Here is a 17,653-nt window from a genome sequence, read left to right on the forward strand (position 1 = left end):
CTATAATAAGGTCTTTATAGAAGCTGGTTCACTTAGGCCAAGCCATCTTTAAAGGGTCCCTACTGTATAATCCCATTAGTTAAAGACTTGACATCTCATTTCTTTAAGTGTCTTCATGCTTTCACTCCTTTTAGGCATTATGAAAAATCCATCTGCTTATTAAAGCAACAACTTAAAATAAGCAGTTAAACTAAAAACAGGAGGAAATTTGGAGTGCCAATTTTGTTGAGTATAGTTTGTTTTTGTGTTATTTAGGAAGAGAAATCTTCTTCCAGCAAGTGTGTTTTACGTTTACATTCCAGCTAACTGAAAAGTGTTCTTCGGTGATGTTGTGCTTTTTTACCTTACCATAATCGTCTCACTCTGTGTTCTTCAAAAGCCAAATCTCAAAAGAATGAAATAAGTGGTCCTGTCTTTTTCTTTTTGGAATAAAACCCAGTGTAGTTGTTGACTACTAAAACAAATGCTAATGGCATACGAAGATCTCAAATTATTCTACAAAGATCTATGATACAATACTGTCAACCCCAAGTTTTCTATAAGATCCCCTAATTTCATTAAAATAGTTTTGAAATCATGAGAAAAACATTACAATACAATTGGGTTATTTTTCTTTGCCTTCTCTATATAGGTGACAGCCTCTATCTTGGTCATTTCACTGGGGTTGAACCTTCAGAGCTGAAAGTATGAATTAAGACTTCTCTCTTTTATTAGACATAAGGGGAATCTGTTAACACCTTCATCAGTGGGTTGCATGTAGTTTTAGAAGAGAAAGATATGAGCAATCTGTTCAGTGGACATACAATTGTGCAGAGCTTAAGTATGTCATATCAGTATGTGGAAACAGAATGGCATGGGAAAGATTGTAAGCTTTTCTCTGCAGGGCAGAAAAATAATTGTTCATGTAAAAGGGGAGTAGCCACAGCCTCTTGTAAGCCTGAGTAAAAAGCAGTGGAAACATCATTTACTGAAACCTGTAGGTTTGTTCTACATACATAATTTGCTGGTTGCTTTCCTGGCAGCTTTTCCTGCTGATCTTAAGGCACCCCTGTAGACTGCATCTCCTATCCTTGTGGGGACAGCCAATGTTGTTGCATCCCATCTGGATAGACATCAAGAGAGGGGCAGGCCCATAGGCCCCCCAGCTTCAGAGGAGGAGGATCCCATCAGCCTGCAGCCTCTATAAAGTCTGCAGGCCTGGGGCACCCTGGTGTAATTACTGCTCTTGCACATGCCTAAATGGTAATGATAAAGGGCAACCTTTGGGGACATGGGTGAGGCCTCACCTGGAGTATTGTGTCCAGTTTTGGACCCCACACTGTAAAATGTGGGCAGTTTAGAAAGAATCCAGCAGAGATCAACAAAAACGGCAAGGTGCCTGAGAAGCTAGACTTATGAAGAAAGGCTGAAAGAACTAAGGTTATTTAATCTGGAGAAAACAAGACTTAAGGGGAGCTTTGCTAACAGTCTTCATATACCTGAAGGGTGATTACAGAGAGTATGGAAAAGGGCTTTTCTCTGTGGGTGTAGGGGATGGGGTTAGGAGCAGTGGCCTCAAGCTGCAGCAGGGGAAGTTTAGGTGGGAAATTAGGAGGAACTTTCTGACTCTGAGGGTGGTCAAGCATTAGAACAGGCTACCTAAAGAAGTTGTGAAATCTCCATCCTTGGAAGTTTTTGAGAGCAGATTGAATAGATCCTTGGCAGGAATGACCCTTTGAGCAGCGGGCTGCACTGGATGATAAGGTCCCTTCCAGTCTCTGATCCTATGAACAGAGGGGAGAACACAGAGGGTTTTGACATTTTTAGTGAATGCTCTTTTAATAAGAGAAATAAACTTGCTGTGGGGAATGGGGTAGGAGGGAACTGGATTTTGGGCATAGGCAACTTGTAGGAGGAGCAAGGGAGGCACATGCTTTATGGTCTGTGACATAAAAGTGGTTCTTTTGGTGTGTAAATGATTTCTAGGGGTACACCCACCCATGAGAATACCATCATGAGCTTAGCAGTCATGCTTTTGGCCGTCTTTAGCTTCTGTGGGTGGTCACTGCTCACCCCCCTCCCCACCCCCCGCCGCCACCAGTGGCTTCTGCAGGTGTTTGCCGCTTGCCGCAGCTGCCACTGGCTCCTGCGAGTGGTCACTGATCGCCACTCGAAAACCCCTCCCCTACCGCCACACTGCCAACGCTGCTGCTGGCTTCTGTGTGTCACTCGCCACCCCACCACTAATGCTACTGCATACAAATTATGCCCCTCCCCAGTCTTGGGGGGGGGACACAATCATCACTTTGGGGAAAGTCAAAATTGCCCTATGAGAGAGGGTGGTATGGCTTTGGGTAGGATATTAGGGGAGGGTGAAGACACCCTTAGTTGAGAGGCAGGGAAGTGGAAGTGAGTGGGGTAGGGTAGAATTTTCCTCCACTTGTTTGTCTGCTAAGTCCATGTCTGAGGGTGCCTATCTCCCTCAACTATTCTTTTTCCCTGGTGAGACTGTGGTCTAAAACCCAGTGTCATATATGTTAGCCCAATCATTATCTGGAATAGCTCCAGATAGGGTCAAAATTACCAAAATTGGGAGGAGGAAAGTAGCAAGCACAGGGAGGGAACCAGTGGCATGGCAATTGTGCCTATCAGGGTAGTGCCTGGCAGGTGAGAAAACATTCTCCAAGGCTAAGAGGAAAGCACTTGATGCCTGTTTCTGTGCCCTTTCCCTCCTCAGTTTCAGAGTACATGTGGGTCACGATCAGTGAAGATAAAAACATTAATAATCCTTGATCTTATTCAGGATGATACAGCCAAACTTACATGCATCACTAAAGCCTGGCGGGACAAGGCATCTAGGGCAGTGTTTGTCTAGATGGTGCCAGCAGGGTGGAGCAGCACTTGTCTCTGGGATAAATTTTCTTTATAGAAGGTGTCCGGTGCCTAACTAGTCCAACATGGAATGGATCTACCATGTGTTCAGGGCTGAGAATAGACTGGAGATTTAGTTAGTATATTGATCACCTTACTCCTCCTTAAAGCATGAAGAGGGGGAAGCACTAATTTAGTAGAGTCTAAATTTGGGACTGAGGAAGTTCAGTCTTGTCTAGTTTATTTTTCAGTTCAGTTGAACCAGTTTCAATTGTTGTCACCTTCCAATGCAGAAGATGTGCTTGGGGGGAGCACATCCTGGCTTACAGAAGCCAGCTGTGGGAGAAGCCAGCTATGGGTTGTCAGTGCCTCCCTTGGCGGGTAGGATGCCAGATGTTAAGTCTGCAATTGTCTGGTTCTCCAAAAACCAAACAAAAACCAAACAAAAACCAAACAAAACCAGAATCTCTTGAAGCTGACTTCCCAGCCAGCTACCACCCAATCTCCAACCTCCACTTGGAAGATCTTTGAATAGGTCACCAGACAACTCAACAGCATTTATATATGCCTGGGATATTTCTGGACCCCTGTTAATCTGTTTTTCATTCTGAGTATAGTATGGAGACTGATCATGTGGCATTGGTTAATGATCTTCACCTGGAGATTGACAAAGGAAATAGCACCTGGTTGATGCTATTAGATCTTTCAGCAGCTTTTAATGCAGTAGACCATGAGGTAACCTATGTGACTTGGTGGGTGTTTGTGAGGCTGTTCTTAACTGGTTCTGCTCTTTCCCAACAGGGGGGTTCCTCAAGATGGTCAAAGGCAAGTGCTCATCAACTTCTTGGAACTTTCCTATGGGGCTCCCCAGGGCCTCATCTTCTCCACCCTTGTTCAGTGTGTATCTGAGGCTACAGGGTGAGTTCATGTGGAAATCCGGAGTGAACTGCTATGACACCCAGCTCTCTCTCTCCTTTTCGTCCAACCCTGGGGTCTTAGTCCTTACCCCATTCCTAGCTAAAATGGGGGACTGGATGCAGGTGAACATATTAAGCTGAAAACATCAACAGTGATGGTGGTCAGCAAATCCAGAGGCGACACGTAAGGGGTCCATGTGTGTGCACATGCACCCCCTGAGTATGGTGGTGTGCCCCCTGCAAAAAAGGCGCTGCACTGCTGGTGGCTTCTGTGGGTGGTCACTGATCCTTGGTTGGAGCTCGCCATCCCCCCCACTACCAACAGCCCCAGTGGTGGCTGCAGGAGGTCCCCTGATTACTGCCACTGTGCTCCCGCCGCCGCACTCCTGCTGCCGCCATGCCCCCTCAGCCGCCAGGGGCACGCACTGTTCATGAGCAAATTTTATGCCTTTGGGGATGTGTGTTGTTGGGGAGGGAGTTCGGAGATACCAAGAACACATTACTCCAGTACTCCAGAGTCTGCACTGGCTTCCTGTAACTCCCCAGGCACATTTCAAGGTGTTGGCCTTGATCTATAAAAGCCCTAAATGGCCTGGTTCCTACATACCTAGTCACCTCCTCCTCCCTTATGATTCATTGTAATCCTTGAGGTTAGCCAAGAACAAGCTCCTGCAAGTACCATCTGTGAACCAAGTTCACTTGGCCAAAACAAGATTGTTCTTTATAGTTGCTCTGCAGCTTTGGAGCTCCCTCCCTCTGAAACCTGGCAGAGCTCAGGCCTGGCTATCTTTTGGAAGAAATTAAGACCTTTTTTATTTGGGCAGACTTTTGGCAAGCAGTGTTAAGCTTTGCGATTATTATTTTATCTTTGGTTTATTACTTTTTATTGTAAGCCACCCTGATCTTTTGGGAAAAGGTCACCACAGAGCTCAAACAGACAAAGAAACAAAGAAACTTTTACCTTCTCTTGGATTCTCCCACATCATCTAAAAGTATCAAGGTGAGTTCTGCGGAGGTGTGGAGAAATGTTGATTAAAAAAAAACATGTAAAATGGCAAAGTGAATAATGATTTATGTGTGTGTTATGCAGAGCTGTCCAAATAATTGTAATTTTGATCCCTATCTGAACCAAAAAAGAGGAAAAAAAATTTTCAGGTCAATCTGAAAAAAAAATCATCATAATTTTCCAGGGGAAATTAAACAATAACAAAAACTGCTTTAAAAATTTCAAATGTAGGTAAACTTAAAAGAAAGACGTCCTTCCTAAACAACAGCTTGGAACATTTCATTTAAAAAGTGTCAATTAAAAAAGGTTTTGACTTAAAAAAAAATCTTGACATTAATCTGAAACAAAGTGCTGAGTAAACATGAATTCATAACATTTTATTAATTTGAATCTGCACATTTTAAGTGAATAAAATATTGGGCCAACGATTTTCACCCACCTCTAGTATTTAAGCAAGTAAACATTAGGGGTGTGTGAAGTGGGCCCTATTAGATTCAGATTCGGATTTGGCCTGAATCAGGAACAATGATTCAATTAGTTGATTCAGATCACTGTCCTCAATTCAATTTGGCCAAATCTGAATCTGAAGATTCAATGCTGATTTGGAGAATTAGTGATTTGGACATAGACACAGCTTTAAAAGTTTTTTCTACATACCTTGAGGTAGCAGGCATGGCTCGTGATTGTTGCAATGCTGGGGTATGTGGAACATCCCAAAGGAGTGTGGGGGGCCCTCCACATACTTGGCGGCAAACCTGGAAGTGGACTGGAAGTACTTCTGGGTCTGTTGGGGAATGCACTGGGTCCCTCTCCCCAGCTTGGCGATTGGCCACAGGGGGACCCTGCGTGCCCCCCAGGCCCAATAGGCACCAGGTACCGAGCTGGGGGAGTGCAGGGGGCCCCCAGCGTGCTCCCTGGCAGACCCAGAAGTGGACTGGAAGTCTTTCTGGTCCACTTTTGGGTCTGCTGCTGAGCACGTTGGGGAGCTCCCCGCGCTTCTGTGGGACACACCGTGCACCCCAACATCGCAGTGACCACAAGCCCCTGCTAACTAGAAGTGTGTAGAAAAACATTTAAAGCTGTCTCTATGTCTGAATCTCCAAATCTTTCCAAATCGATTCAGAGGGTTCCAATTTAATTTGGAGAGATTAAAGTGTCCTCTGATTTGATTTGGATTTGGATATTCAGCCACTGAATCAGGGACCAAAACTTCTCACAGCCCTAGTAAGCAGGTATGGAATCTGGATTACTCACATCTTCAAAGTGAAGCACATGCTTCAGTGCTTTATTGACCTGGGACCACAATTCAATCATTCAATGGCAGGGATATTTTACTGATGGTATATGTGGTCATTTAGTGTTGTGATATCCTCCACTCCTGTATGGTTATTAAAGTTATCTTAAAAGAATACTGCCATTGTCCAGCTGATTTTTCTCTCTCATAGCAGGAGGTCAGTTCATTTATAACAGGCAGGGATTTTTATAAAAGCTTTTTCCTTATTGGTTCTATCTAAACTATAATGTGGTTTGATACAATCAGTTTTCATCCATTTTTATATAAAGCACAAACAATTGTGGATCAGGATCTAACTTTCATAAAATCTCTTAGATAACTAATGAAAGTACATCATCTGTGCTTCACAAATAGTAAAGTATAATTTACTGTGAAAAGATTTCTTCACACATATTACAGGGGAAAGACTTGTTGTCAATGGGCATATGTCCATTTCAGTGGACATATGCCATTGACACTAGCTATGGATCTGACACAGTGGGATTCTTGAGTAGGTAGAGTAGGGACTGAAGGATTTAGGACTGTAGGAACCAAACATGCAGTGTAGGAACAACCCTAGAAATTAAATGGCAACAAGTCAACACCATAAGAGGTAATTTCTTCAAGCATTCTCAAAGGATAAGTTCTCAATGAACTAAAGAAAAAAGCAACTGGAGCAACCAACTGAAATATGCACTCTGTTCCTGTACTAGATGACTGAAGACAGCCCAATTTAAGACCTACCTTTTGAAGAAAGCAAATAAGAAATTTTCCCAATTCCAAAAAAGGACCAGTGTCTCTTACAGCATGTCTACACCTCCTGCATACTGTGTCCAGAAGCATTATCATGAAGCCACTGTGCCCACTTCCTCCTATCCATGCATTGCAGCTCCTGAAAGTGAATTTCAGTACCTGCCTGACGCACACTCAGAGCTAGTTACTAGTACACACTTAGGTCCCACCTGAGGTGCAGTTGTCTCTTTTCCAGGATTTGGCATGTACAGTGTAGGAGTAAGTGGGCAGGATCATAATGTGTGACAGTGCTGCTGGGTGCCCTCAGAGCTAGTGCAGACATGCTCTTAGGCTTCAGCCCTACAAGCCATCTCATCAAGCAGGCACTTGAGTATATCTTCCTAGAACAGAGCCCCACTGGAGATATGTATATCCACCTCTATAGAAGAAGTTACAGAAGTGAGTTCTCTCTTTCATATGATGACATATAATAAAGAAAGTTACAGTTGTTGTAGTAAGAAAACATCCAGATGAATATAACAGGACAGATGAACACTAATGAGCATTTGTAAGAGAAAATCTAACCTGCTAGATTTCTTAGAACAAAATAGTAGATTCAGTGGTAAAGGAGGCATGGTACATAACAATTACAAACTTTCAAATGGTTCTTTACAAGGGCCCTCAAAAAAACTTCTGTTCTGGGTAATTGGTTTCCACGGAGTGAGAGTTAAAAGCCTTTGGGGCTACGTACAGACAGTCAAAAAGCCCAGGGCTGAATCCATTCAGTCTTTGCAGGTTAGTCTAAGCTGCAGAGATTAAACTGAGAAACAACTGGACAGACATTTGCCTCTAATACCAGAAATGCAGCCACATACCTGCACTAGCTCAGGCAAGAAGCAAGTTGGCTCTAGAGCACAGCTGTCTGCCCAGCATGGGTTGTGTGTTCACTTCATTTTCCTATTGCCCCTGAGGTCTCTGGGATTTGCAGTCTGCAACCACAGCAGCAGAACTCTGCAGGGTTGCTCATTACTTCTTTTTCCTGCTTCCAGGTGCCTTTGGGATTTGTAGTCCACAGTTGCAGACAACAGTAAGTTTTTAGCAAGGCAGGGCAGCTCTGTACACAGGGGAAGGGAAGTTTAACCCCCACCCCCTGGCCCCAGACCCCAGGAGGGGTTTGCCTGGGGGTGAGGGGCAGTCCCTGCTGCTGGAGCAGACAGCATATCCCAGCCCAGGGCTGGAAAGAATGTTGGGATGCTGGGGGATTCTGATTTAACTTGAACCAGGAAGGGATCCAGGGCAGAAGTTTCATAAACCGGTTTGACCCAAATCAGTTAAGTCTGATACTACATGCAACCAGGTTTAACTTAAATCAGTTTCAGACATTTTGAAACTGGTTTATGTGTACTGAACTTCTGTTCTGTTACAGGCTTAAACCAGTTTCTGATCACTTAAGCAAGTTTATGTGCAACTTCTGTCCCTAACCTGAGGGGTAACACTGAGCAAAAAGGACAGGTACCAAAGAGGAGAATAGATTACAATGGGTGCATCTACATGTGCCCCTGTGGTGCTGTTGTTACTGTGCTGTCATTTAGTACTTCTTTTTGGAAGTACTAAATGACAGCGCAGTAACAGCATGTATTGCACTGTGCTGGTGGCACATGGTTATTTTTAGATGCTGCATCACCATAGCAACGTGTTATAGTGAGGGAGTGCATTGCTATGGCAACATAGCTGTGGCATCATGTTTTGTGCCTGCTGATGCTATGTCGCCATAGCATGTTGCTATGGTGACATGTTTCATTTAGATGCACCCAATGATCAGCTAATATGTCCATACAAGATCACCTAGCATCTGTTGATAGTTGATCAACATGTTTTTTCCATGTAAGATCTCTTTTTATGTCTATTGTATAAAATACTGCTGCTGCCTTGTCAAAAAGACTACACTGGTGGACATGTCTACATGTTTTTTGCCTTTCACACTAATGTGTGATAGAATTAGTCTACTAAGCTTCTAGTGTCTCATGTAGATGTGTCCAGTATGATCGATCCAGCCTCTACAACAAAGCTACAACCCAGTACATATTGTCCTGGGGTAAAAAAAAAAAAGCTTGGTTTTGGTTATTATCTTCTGTAATTCTGCTCATCCCTGTTGCTTCTGCAGCTATTGCATTAACTGATGGTTCAGTAAGCTGAAACAGGTGCACATGGGATAAGTCTACACCACTGTGCTAAGGAGCACGTCCATGAAAACACACTCCACCCACTCACACCTGCTCCATGCATGTCATGCCAAAAAAGTGGCATTTAGCTGCTCTAATGAGCACACCCAGGACTAAGAGCTGTGCTGGATGCATATCAGAATGGCAGCTACATGACTTTTTTCAGCATTTTGTGCATATGGAGCTAGAGTGAGTGGGCAGGACCTATCTTTGCAGTAGCACAGCACCCAGCATAAGCCCTACAGAGTCTGGTGGAGCATAGAAATGTCCAGTGTTTCAGTCAACCAGTAGCAGCACTAAGGACAGCCCTGCAGCATGCTGGCTTTCAGTTAGACAATAAGCAGTTAGTGGAGCATTTATTAACAGATGATGCTCCTCATGAAGAACAGAAGGTTTGTACAAGACTCTGCTGGCACACTGATACTATGTTGCCAGTCCATCAGGTACCATGGTCTCTAAATGCATAAAAGTGAAGTCTCATAGGGAGCTACTCAGTTAAACAAACTACCTGCTGCTATTTGCTGGTCTCACAACTGTGTTTATGCCACACGAGTGTGATGTTCTGGACCTGTTTGAGCTCCTACATGTTTGAACTTTACTTCGTGGGTAATAATGGAAATAAGGGAATGCTGGATCGTAAGAACCTGGATATTAATTTTAGGTGCATTTCTGCAAGCTTAGTAATGACATTAACCTTCAGTGAAGTAGGATAGGTCCATTCAGGCAAAACAGCTACGCATAGAGAAAGGTGATTCCATTTTATGGAAGGTTTTGATATTTCAATACCGTATTTGATTTCCTTCCTATTCAGAACAACCCCTCCATCCTGCCCTATATTCTGTAAACCTCCATGAAAGGCAACAAGAGCGACAGCTCTGGAACACTCTGTCTGCCCTAGAACTGGAAAGTTTGAAAGCCCGAGACTGCCCAGTTTGGAGGCAGCCTGTCAGTTGGGCTGCACAGGAGACAGATAAGAGCCTTGGAGCCTCAGACAAAACCTTGGTACCTGTTTTTTTCTCCCCATATACCGCAATCAAATCACCCCTCCGTTTTCTTTTTAGTGCAGAATTCTAAAACTGGTCTCACAAACACTTTATACAGAGGTAAAAATAATCACTTCACTTCCCTACTCCCACTCACTACCCTCCCTGTTTTCCATAAACTCTTGTTGATTGGCAGTAATATCATCCTGTTCTTTAGTGTTTTACCATTTTAATCCTATATAAGCTTTTCCATTATTTGCCTGAGATTCATGCTTAGTGTACTGGGTTATGGTTAGTCTTCCAAGATGTATTAAAAATTGACATCAGTGGCCTAGAGAATTTCTCAGCCAGGTTTTTGGGCTTTTGGGTGCAAGTTGTCTGGACAATATTTATTCAGAGCAGGTGTTCACCAACCTCCTTCTCTGTTACTAACGGACTGGAAAGTACTTCGTCATTTTCCTGTGATAGAAGCACATCATCCCAAACACTGAGTAGAAATACATCTTGAACACTTCTGCCTGTCCTGAATCATTATTAACAATTTTGCTGTCTCCATCTAGTAATGAACCTTTTCCTGTGCTAGTATTTCTTTTGTTTCTATTATATAGTACTTTAAAAAGTTCTATTTACTAGAGAAATGCAAGAGAAGGCCCCTAAAGAGCAGATAAAATATGGGTATCTACAAAGTAATCTTTTCCCCCAATACTATCTTGACAATATTACTCACCTTTGACCTATAAGAATTATCTCTGGACCTGGAAGAATACAGAGCCTCACTCAAACACCACTGAAGTTAATGTTATGATTCCTTTGGACTACAGCAGATTTTGGAACTGGCCAATATTTTTGTCTCCAATACTATTTTTTTCTTGAGGATTTCTCCTGACACAGTTAGTGCCAATTGTAGTAATGGCATTTTTAAAATGACATAAGGGAAGAAATAATACTAAATGACTGAAAATATACACTAGTAAGTTATCATTAATACAGCATTGTGGTACCAGCTAGCCAACCACCAGGGAATACAGTGGACTATATTACTTGACTTTAGTAAGACTTTTGAAACAGTGCCACATACTATTCCTGTGAGGAAACTGGAGAAATGTGAGCTAGACAAAATAGCCATGTAGATGCACACATAACTGGTTTGATAACTAGAAGAAAAGGGTAACTATTAATGGATTGCTTTCAGGCCAAGAGGAAGTCTGAAGTGAGGTTTCACAAGGGCTTGTACCTGGTTATGTTGTTTGAAATTTTTTTCAATGATTTGGATGGAGGAAGAGCAGGGTTGCTAGTCACATTTGCAGATGACAACGCTGGGAAGGGTTGCAAACACATTGGAAGATATGATTAAAATTCAAAGGGCTAAATAAATTTCAGCTCTGAGGTGTCAACAATTAAATAAGATTCTACACCTAGAGAAGAAAACTAGAAGCACTACCATAGAATAGGGGATAAGTTGCTTAGTAGTAATGCTACAGAGAAAGATCCAAGCATAATAGTCAATCAACAAACTCAACAGAAGTCAGCAATGTGATACTCAAAACCAAACCAAACAAAACAAAAAAAGTCCCAAAAAACTAAATTTAGCTTTGGGTTGTATTAACAGAAGCTTACTATAAAAGACATAAGATATGGCAATATGACTTAGTGCATGATTAAACCGTAGCTAGTTGTGGCCACTGAAGTTTTACAAAGATACAAAGAATCCATAGGAACTTTCCTGGCTCTGTTTCTTAGGCGTTGTTAGTAAAATCCTACCCCACTGAAGTCACTGAAGAACTCTGACGTCAGTATCATCAGCCCAGTGAAGATAATAAAAGGGATCAGAAAACAAGATGTATAAGGAAAGGATGCAGGTTCTTGAAACGTTTTGTTTGGAGAAAAGGAAATTAAGGAGATATAACAGCTGTTTTCAAATATCTAAAAGTCTAATCATAAAGAAGATGGAGAAACCTTGTTCTCCATCTCTCTGATGGAGAGGCAAGGACAACAGTCAATAGGTTTAAAATAGGAAAAAGTAGACTGAAATCACATTAGAGAAAAAACTTCTTAACTGTAAGGACAGTGGGACAAAGTGCCTTGGGTAAATTGCGAAATCTCCTTCAACTGAGATTTTCATAAGGCTACGTAGGCTTCTGTCCAAGATAGTTTAGAAATAGTGCCTCCTGTGTCTGTGCAGGATATTGGACTACATAGCCTTGGAGGTCCCTTCAACATGAGAACTGTATGACCCCCCTCCTCCCCCGCTTTTCCAGACACTGTACAAACACAGACTACCAAGATGATTGTTGGACCAAAGGCTGATGAAATTCCCCTGTGATCATGCCTATGGCCAGATCCAGCAAAGCACTTGAGCTTTTAGTCCACTGAACTAAAATATGTACTTAGACATATTTTGTTAGGTCAGGCCCTGTACCATCATTAACAAAAGACTATAATAAGTTGGAAATATTAGAACACTAATGCAATGGCTCTGGTCATGGGCCCTAAATCAATGAGGAGGGTGGTTTATTGCTTTATAACCATATGTTACTACAGAGCAAAATGAAACAGTGGAACAACCCAACGGGAAGATCAGAATAAAACAAGTTCCAGGTCTTCTATAACACTTAACCAGAGAAGAAAGAAACACTGCAGAACCCCGAGTGATAGTCCTGGTAAGAATGTTATTATACAAGGGAAATGTCACAAATTCAATAAAAGTAAATAACTACTCTGCCATGTAAGAAAAGTGGCAGAGCAACAGATGTTTTAAATTTAGGCGTAAGAGTGTGGGGTTTGGCATGTGATTATCTACTAAGCAGCCTAATAATTCAAAGAACAGGAAGACCAATTATTACACATTGTCAAACTAGTCACAAGGATTCTGATTGGTGGAAAGGATCTTCCTGTCACTGAATTACCATTAAAAGTAACAGAAATATTTTGTATCTGTGATTAAATGCAAATGCTTCATATCTGTTTTTGGAAACAAAGCTGTTTTCATTTCCCCCCCCACTGAAGTTGTTATTTCAGGTTAGTGTGTATTTATAAAGAGGGTGTATGCCAAAATGAACAAATCTTTTCTTTTAATAGACAACTTTGTACTGTTGTTTTAAGAGATGTTGACAAGACTATGACACATCCTGCAGCTGATTTATTATGGTATCAGAAGAAACAAGTTTACAAAAAGCTGGCTTCTATTCTGTCTTTAGGTCATATCATAGCATTGATTTTAGACTGGAAATCAATGGAAACCTCAGCTTAAAAATCAAAGCCAATCTTTTCCAGTCTGCACTCATATAGTCAATACACACTACATAGAGTCTATAAACTCCCTTTCCAGGGATTCATTTTTTATTAACACAGATTAACACCAAGATAATTAATTCAGCTCAGATTGCTGCCTGTGGCTTCACTGCTCCGAGAGTTTATCTGTAAAGCCTTATCAGTTCATATCCTAAGTCAGGGATCACCAATCTGTGGCACAGATGCGCAAGTAGAAAGCCTTTGTATGGTACATAGGTTGAGGAGGGGACAGGCCACGTAGTGGCACATAGGTCAGGGAGCAGAAAGCAGTGCATCAGACCAGGCAGGAAACACAGGACAGAAAGTAGAAAGCAGAGCAGCAATTCCAGCAGCAGCCCAAGGAATCAGAGGGGTACTTCTTTTTTTTTTTTTTTTTGGGGGGGGGGGAGGAGGGAGAGAGGCGGGGGAGGGAAGGCAGGCATTTGAGGGACTAGTTTGTGACACACCTGCCAAAAAGTTTTGCTTCCCCTGCCCTAGGTCTTCTCCACCTAGGCATCTTGTCTCATTTGTCTTGTATCAACCTACTTAACATTCCCCAGCAGAATCAACACAAGTTAATCCAGCACCTGTTAAAAGCATGTTCATCTTCCTGGCCCATTACATGATTTTTGTCTAGTTTTAAGGCAGAAAGCAATCCTGTTAAAACAGTAACGGAAAGAAATGTAAGGATTTTATATCTGAATCTACCACACACTTTGGGCATATTTGCACATCACCCTGTGGTGCCATAGTGATGCGCTATTGTAACATAGTAATCACATGGGTATGCACATGATCACTAGCTATGTCACCATAGCAGCGTGCTCCTAAAATCTAACTGTGTGCCTCATGCAAGATGCAGTAACCACCCGTACTGTGCTTTAATACTTCCAAAAGCAATGTTGCCATATGGTGACATGTAGACACACCCTCCGAGTATCATCTAGGTTAAGCCATTTAAACCAGAAGATGCTATGATTGGTCAGTGCCTGTGAAAATTGGTCCACTTACTGATGTGCCTAAATTGCTATCCACATCATTGCCAACTCTTGCAATTGGTATCTGGCATTTTGGTATTCTTTATTAAAGCCTCAGCTTCTGAAGTCATGTGATTATGGAGGAATCTTAGTTTCTAGTCACCCAAATTAAACACTATGTTTATTCCCATCATGGTTGCAGGAAAAAAACTTTAAATTAAAAAACACAAAACATAAAGATTCAAAAATCAGGTGGCAAAGAAACAATAAATGTTGGGTTCTTTTATAAAAACTTCATAATGTTAAGACTAACCTGTTGATTTTGGGGGTCAGGGAGACTGAGTAGCGATTTTGTAATGCAGGGGCTTGTCAGCATTTTAAAAATATAAAATCATTCTCACTTGGTGTATCTACACGTGCACTTTACTGTGAAGTTGACTAATTAGCTCCACTGTCTACATGTGCACCCATATGAGGGTGCAGTAAATTAATTAGCTCTGCTGTAGGATAGTACTGTCTGGGAAAAGTACTATTCTGTGGCAGAGTGATTTATGCCACTGAAATGCATGTGTAGACAGTGACTGGGGCTGACTGGAGCATGAGGTTGCTGCACTGCAAAGGCTGACTGCTGGCTAGCCCTGCATTGTAGCACTCGTGATCCAGCTAGCTCCTCTCTGCCCAGTGCTGCCACATAGAGCCTAGGGCTGACCCCCTGGGCCCTCTGCCAGCCCAAGACTGCTCTGCCGATCCCCCGTGCATATATAAATGCTGCGCCTCGGGGGAAATAAACTCCGGTTCATTTCAAAGTTTATTTCTTTGCCCTAATTGCATGTGTAGATGCACCCACTGGGCACGTCTACATGTTCATTAATGCACCGTAACTACAGCACATTAAGCTTAGTACTTGGATAACTAAATACTAAATCAATGTGCCGTAACTTGTGCTAGTAGCACTGGCACATGGGTTTTTAGTGACACTTACTGCACAGTAGCCTAATACTATTGTGCAGTAGCGTATTAGCATGGTTTTTGCCCAGCACGCTGCTGCACAGTGTTATTAGACTACTGCACAGTTAGCGTTGCATGTAGACACACCCACTGTGTGTCAATTTATGCAGCTGGGTATAAAAATCATTCTTAGCTGTTCAGAAAGTGTTTTGAGAAGCCTGATGAGAAAGGGTTGCAGATATACAAAATGCCAGCACTTAGTCAACTAGGGAACAAGCTCTTCTTAAATTACACACCGAGAGTTCAATTCTCATTTAAATTAAGGCTCCTTTACATTATTCTGGTAATGTCAAGGAGCCTTAAAATCAATCATGGGAATTAACTAATTAATTAACTAGTTAAAAAGTTAAAGAAATGGCTAACTTTTAACTTGAAGTAGTTACATTTTTCAGATATCAACACTTAACTTTGACTAGTTAAAAAAAAAAGCTTAACTTTTTTAAAAGTGTAAGTTAAAAGTTTTTTAAAATTGCAATCCGTCTTTCCCAGAGTTTTCCTGACACAGCTGCTCTCTAGGACTTACATGGAATGATATTTCTTTATTGACACTCTAGGACTTCTTGGTTGAGAGACAGAGAGTAGTGTGCCTTCCTATGAGATATAGTCTGTTAAGAACTACAAGTCCCAGAGTTCCTTAGTTCATGCTGGCATTTTCTGTGGATTTGCAGAAGTCAACAGGGCAGCCAGGTGGCTGCAGGAGAGGGAACAAGCACAAGCAATCAGAGACATTGATCTCAGTAAGAGTGGGAGCAAGTAGTGAGGGTGAAACAGATGATGACTTTTTTTAATTTTAATGCAGATTAGAACCAGCAACCCAGGGCCCAAGAAGTTAAGCATTACTTCTCATCTGTGACAAACTTATCTGAGATGTCACGTACTATGAAAAATATCCATCTGTTATAACACAAGCATTCCCTCATCTATCCATGTAGAGCAATTGTTCAGTAGCAGGGGCTTAGTTTTGCAAGACAGAATAGGAAAATTGTCAGATGTAAATTTTGAAATGCCGTTCTTGCTGAAGTTCAATAAGCATATTTAAACAGTTTCTGCTATGCAACTGAACATTCTTTTTCTCATTTAAACTGATTTTCTCATTTTCAAACACCTTCATTATTTCTAATTCAGATGTATTTCATACCCTTTTGTTACCTTTTGAGCAATAAAAATTGTAACAACAGAGGTTTTCTGTAGAAACAGCTTTCATTTGTCACCTGGCTCTGAATATCTCCTTTCTGTATACCTATATGATGCATTGACTTTTACAAACTACTTCATATGGAGAGGTTGAGAAAGATCTAACGTTACATAGGCATTGGTAAATGGTTATTCTGAAAACTGTTTAACAAGTATAACATTATTTTCAGGTAAAGCAGGGTGAGCGCGGAGTAAATTGGTGTGCTTCTGTGGGTTTATGGAAAAGAAACCCACTCATTGCATTTAAAAATGAAGAATGATGCTAAGAGGCAATTCACCATGTTTCATGCATGCCTCACAAATCAACTTAACTTTTAACTAGTTACTCTCTTTTTAACTTACCTTTTAACTAGTTGGAAGTAGAAATATTTAACTTTTAACCTAAGTTAATTTTAAAGGCTGCTGACTTTTAACTTCAGCTAGTTACATTTTTCATAAACTTTTCCTATGACTGCTTAAAATGAGTGCAAACGTAATTTATGCCTGCTTTAAGGACACTTTACTCTGCCAAAGCAGACCACAGGGCAGGAACATCTGTCATATGGTCAGACTCTCCTGTTGCAGATTACCTGATTGAGCCAAACACTGACCCCTGACCTAGATGTGAAAGGCTACAAATCCCTGTTACTGTACTAACTGCCCTGGCTACCAGTTTGTTTTCTGGTAGATTTCAAGGTGATGGGTTTAACCTATTTAGTCCCTTGTGGGTTGGGACTCAGATCCCGGGAGAGATTTTCCTAAAATACTGTCAATCCATTTTCCAGGGACATATCTAGTCTTAAGAACTCATTCTCTGCACTTGGCATCTAGGATCTAGATTTTTAATAATTCTCCATCGATGGTTACAAAATTCATTGTTACACATGTGAGCCCAAAAGCTTGCAGAAAAAGATGTATGTTTTTGCGATTTCTCAGTTGGTCTAATAAAAGGTATCATCTTAACCAAACGTTCTAGAATTTTTCATTTCTTTGTGTTACACTGAAGCTTTTAGGGAGGAGAATGGATTAAAAGGGGTTGTAAAGAACAGGATATGTTTGTTTGCTTGTGGTGGTATATTTAGGTTTCGAGGCAAGATAAACAGACTCTTATATTAGGATTGCATATTAAACTTCCAAATAAGTAAAACTATCAGGAGCACAGGTCACTATGACTATGCCTGTGCTCCAGTCCAGCATGACTGCAGCATGTAGGCAAGCCCACTCTTCATAGATTTCATAGAT

This window comes from Crocodylus siamensis, chromosome 4 (assembly GCF_052110815.1).
Source record: "Crocodylus siamensis isolate JL-2025a chromosome 4, ASM5211081v1, whole genome shotgun sequence".
In the NCBI taxonomy this organism is placed as follows: domain Eukaryota; kingdom Metazoa; phylum Chordata; order Crocodylia; family Crocodylidae; genus Crocodylus; species Crocodylus siamensis.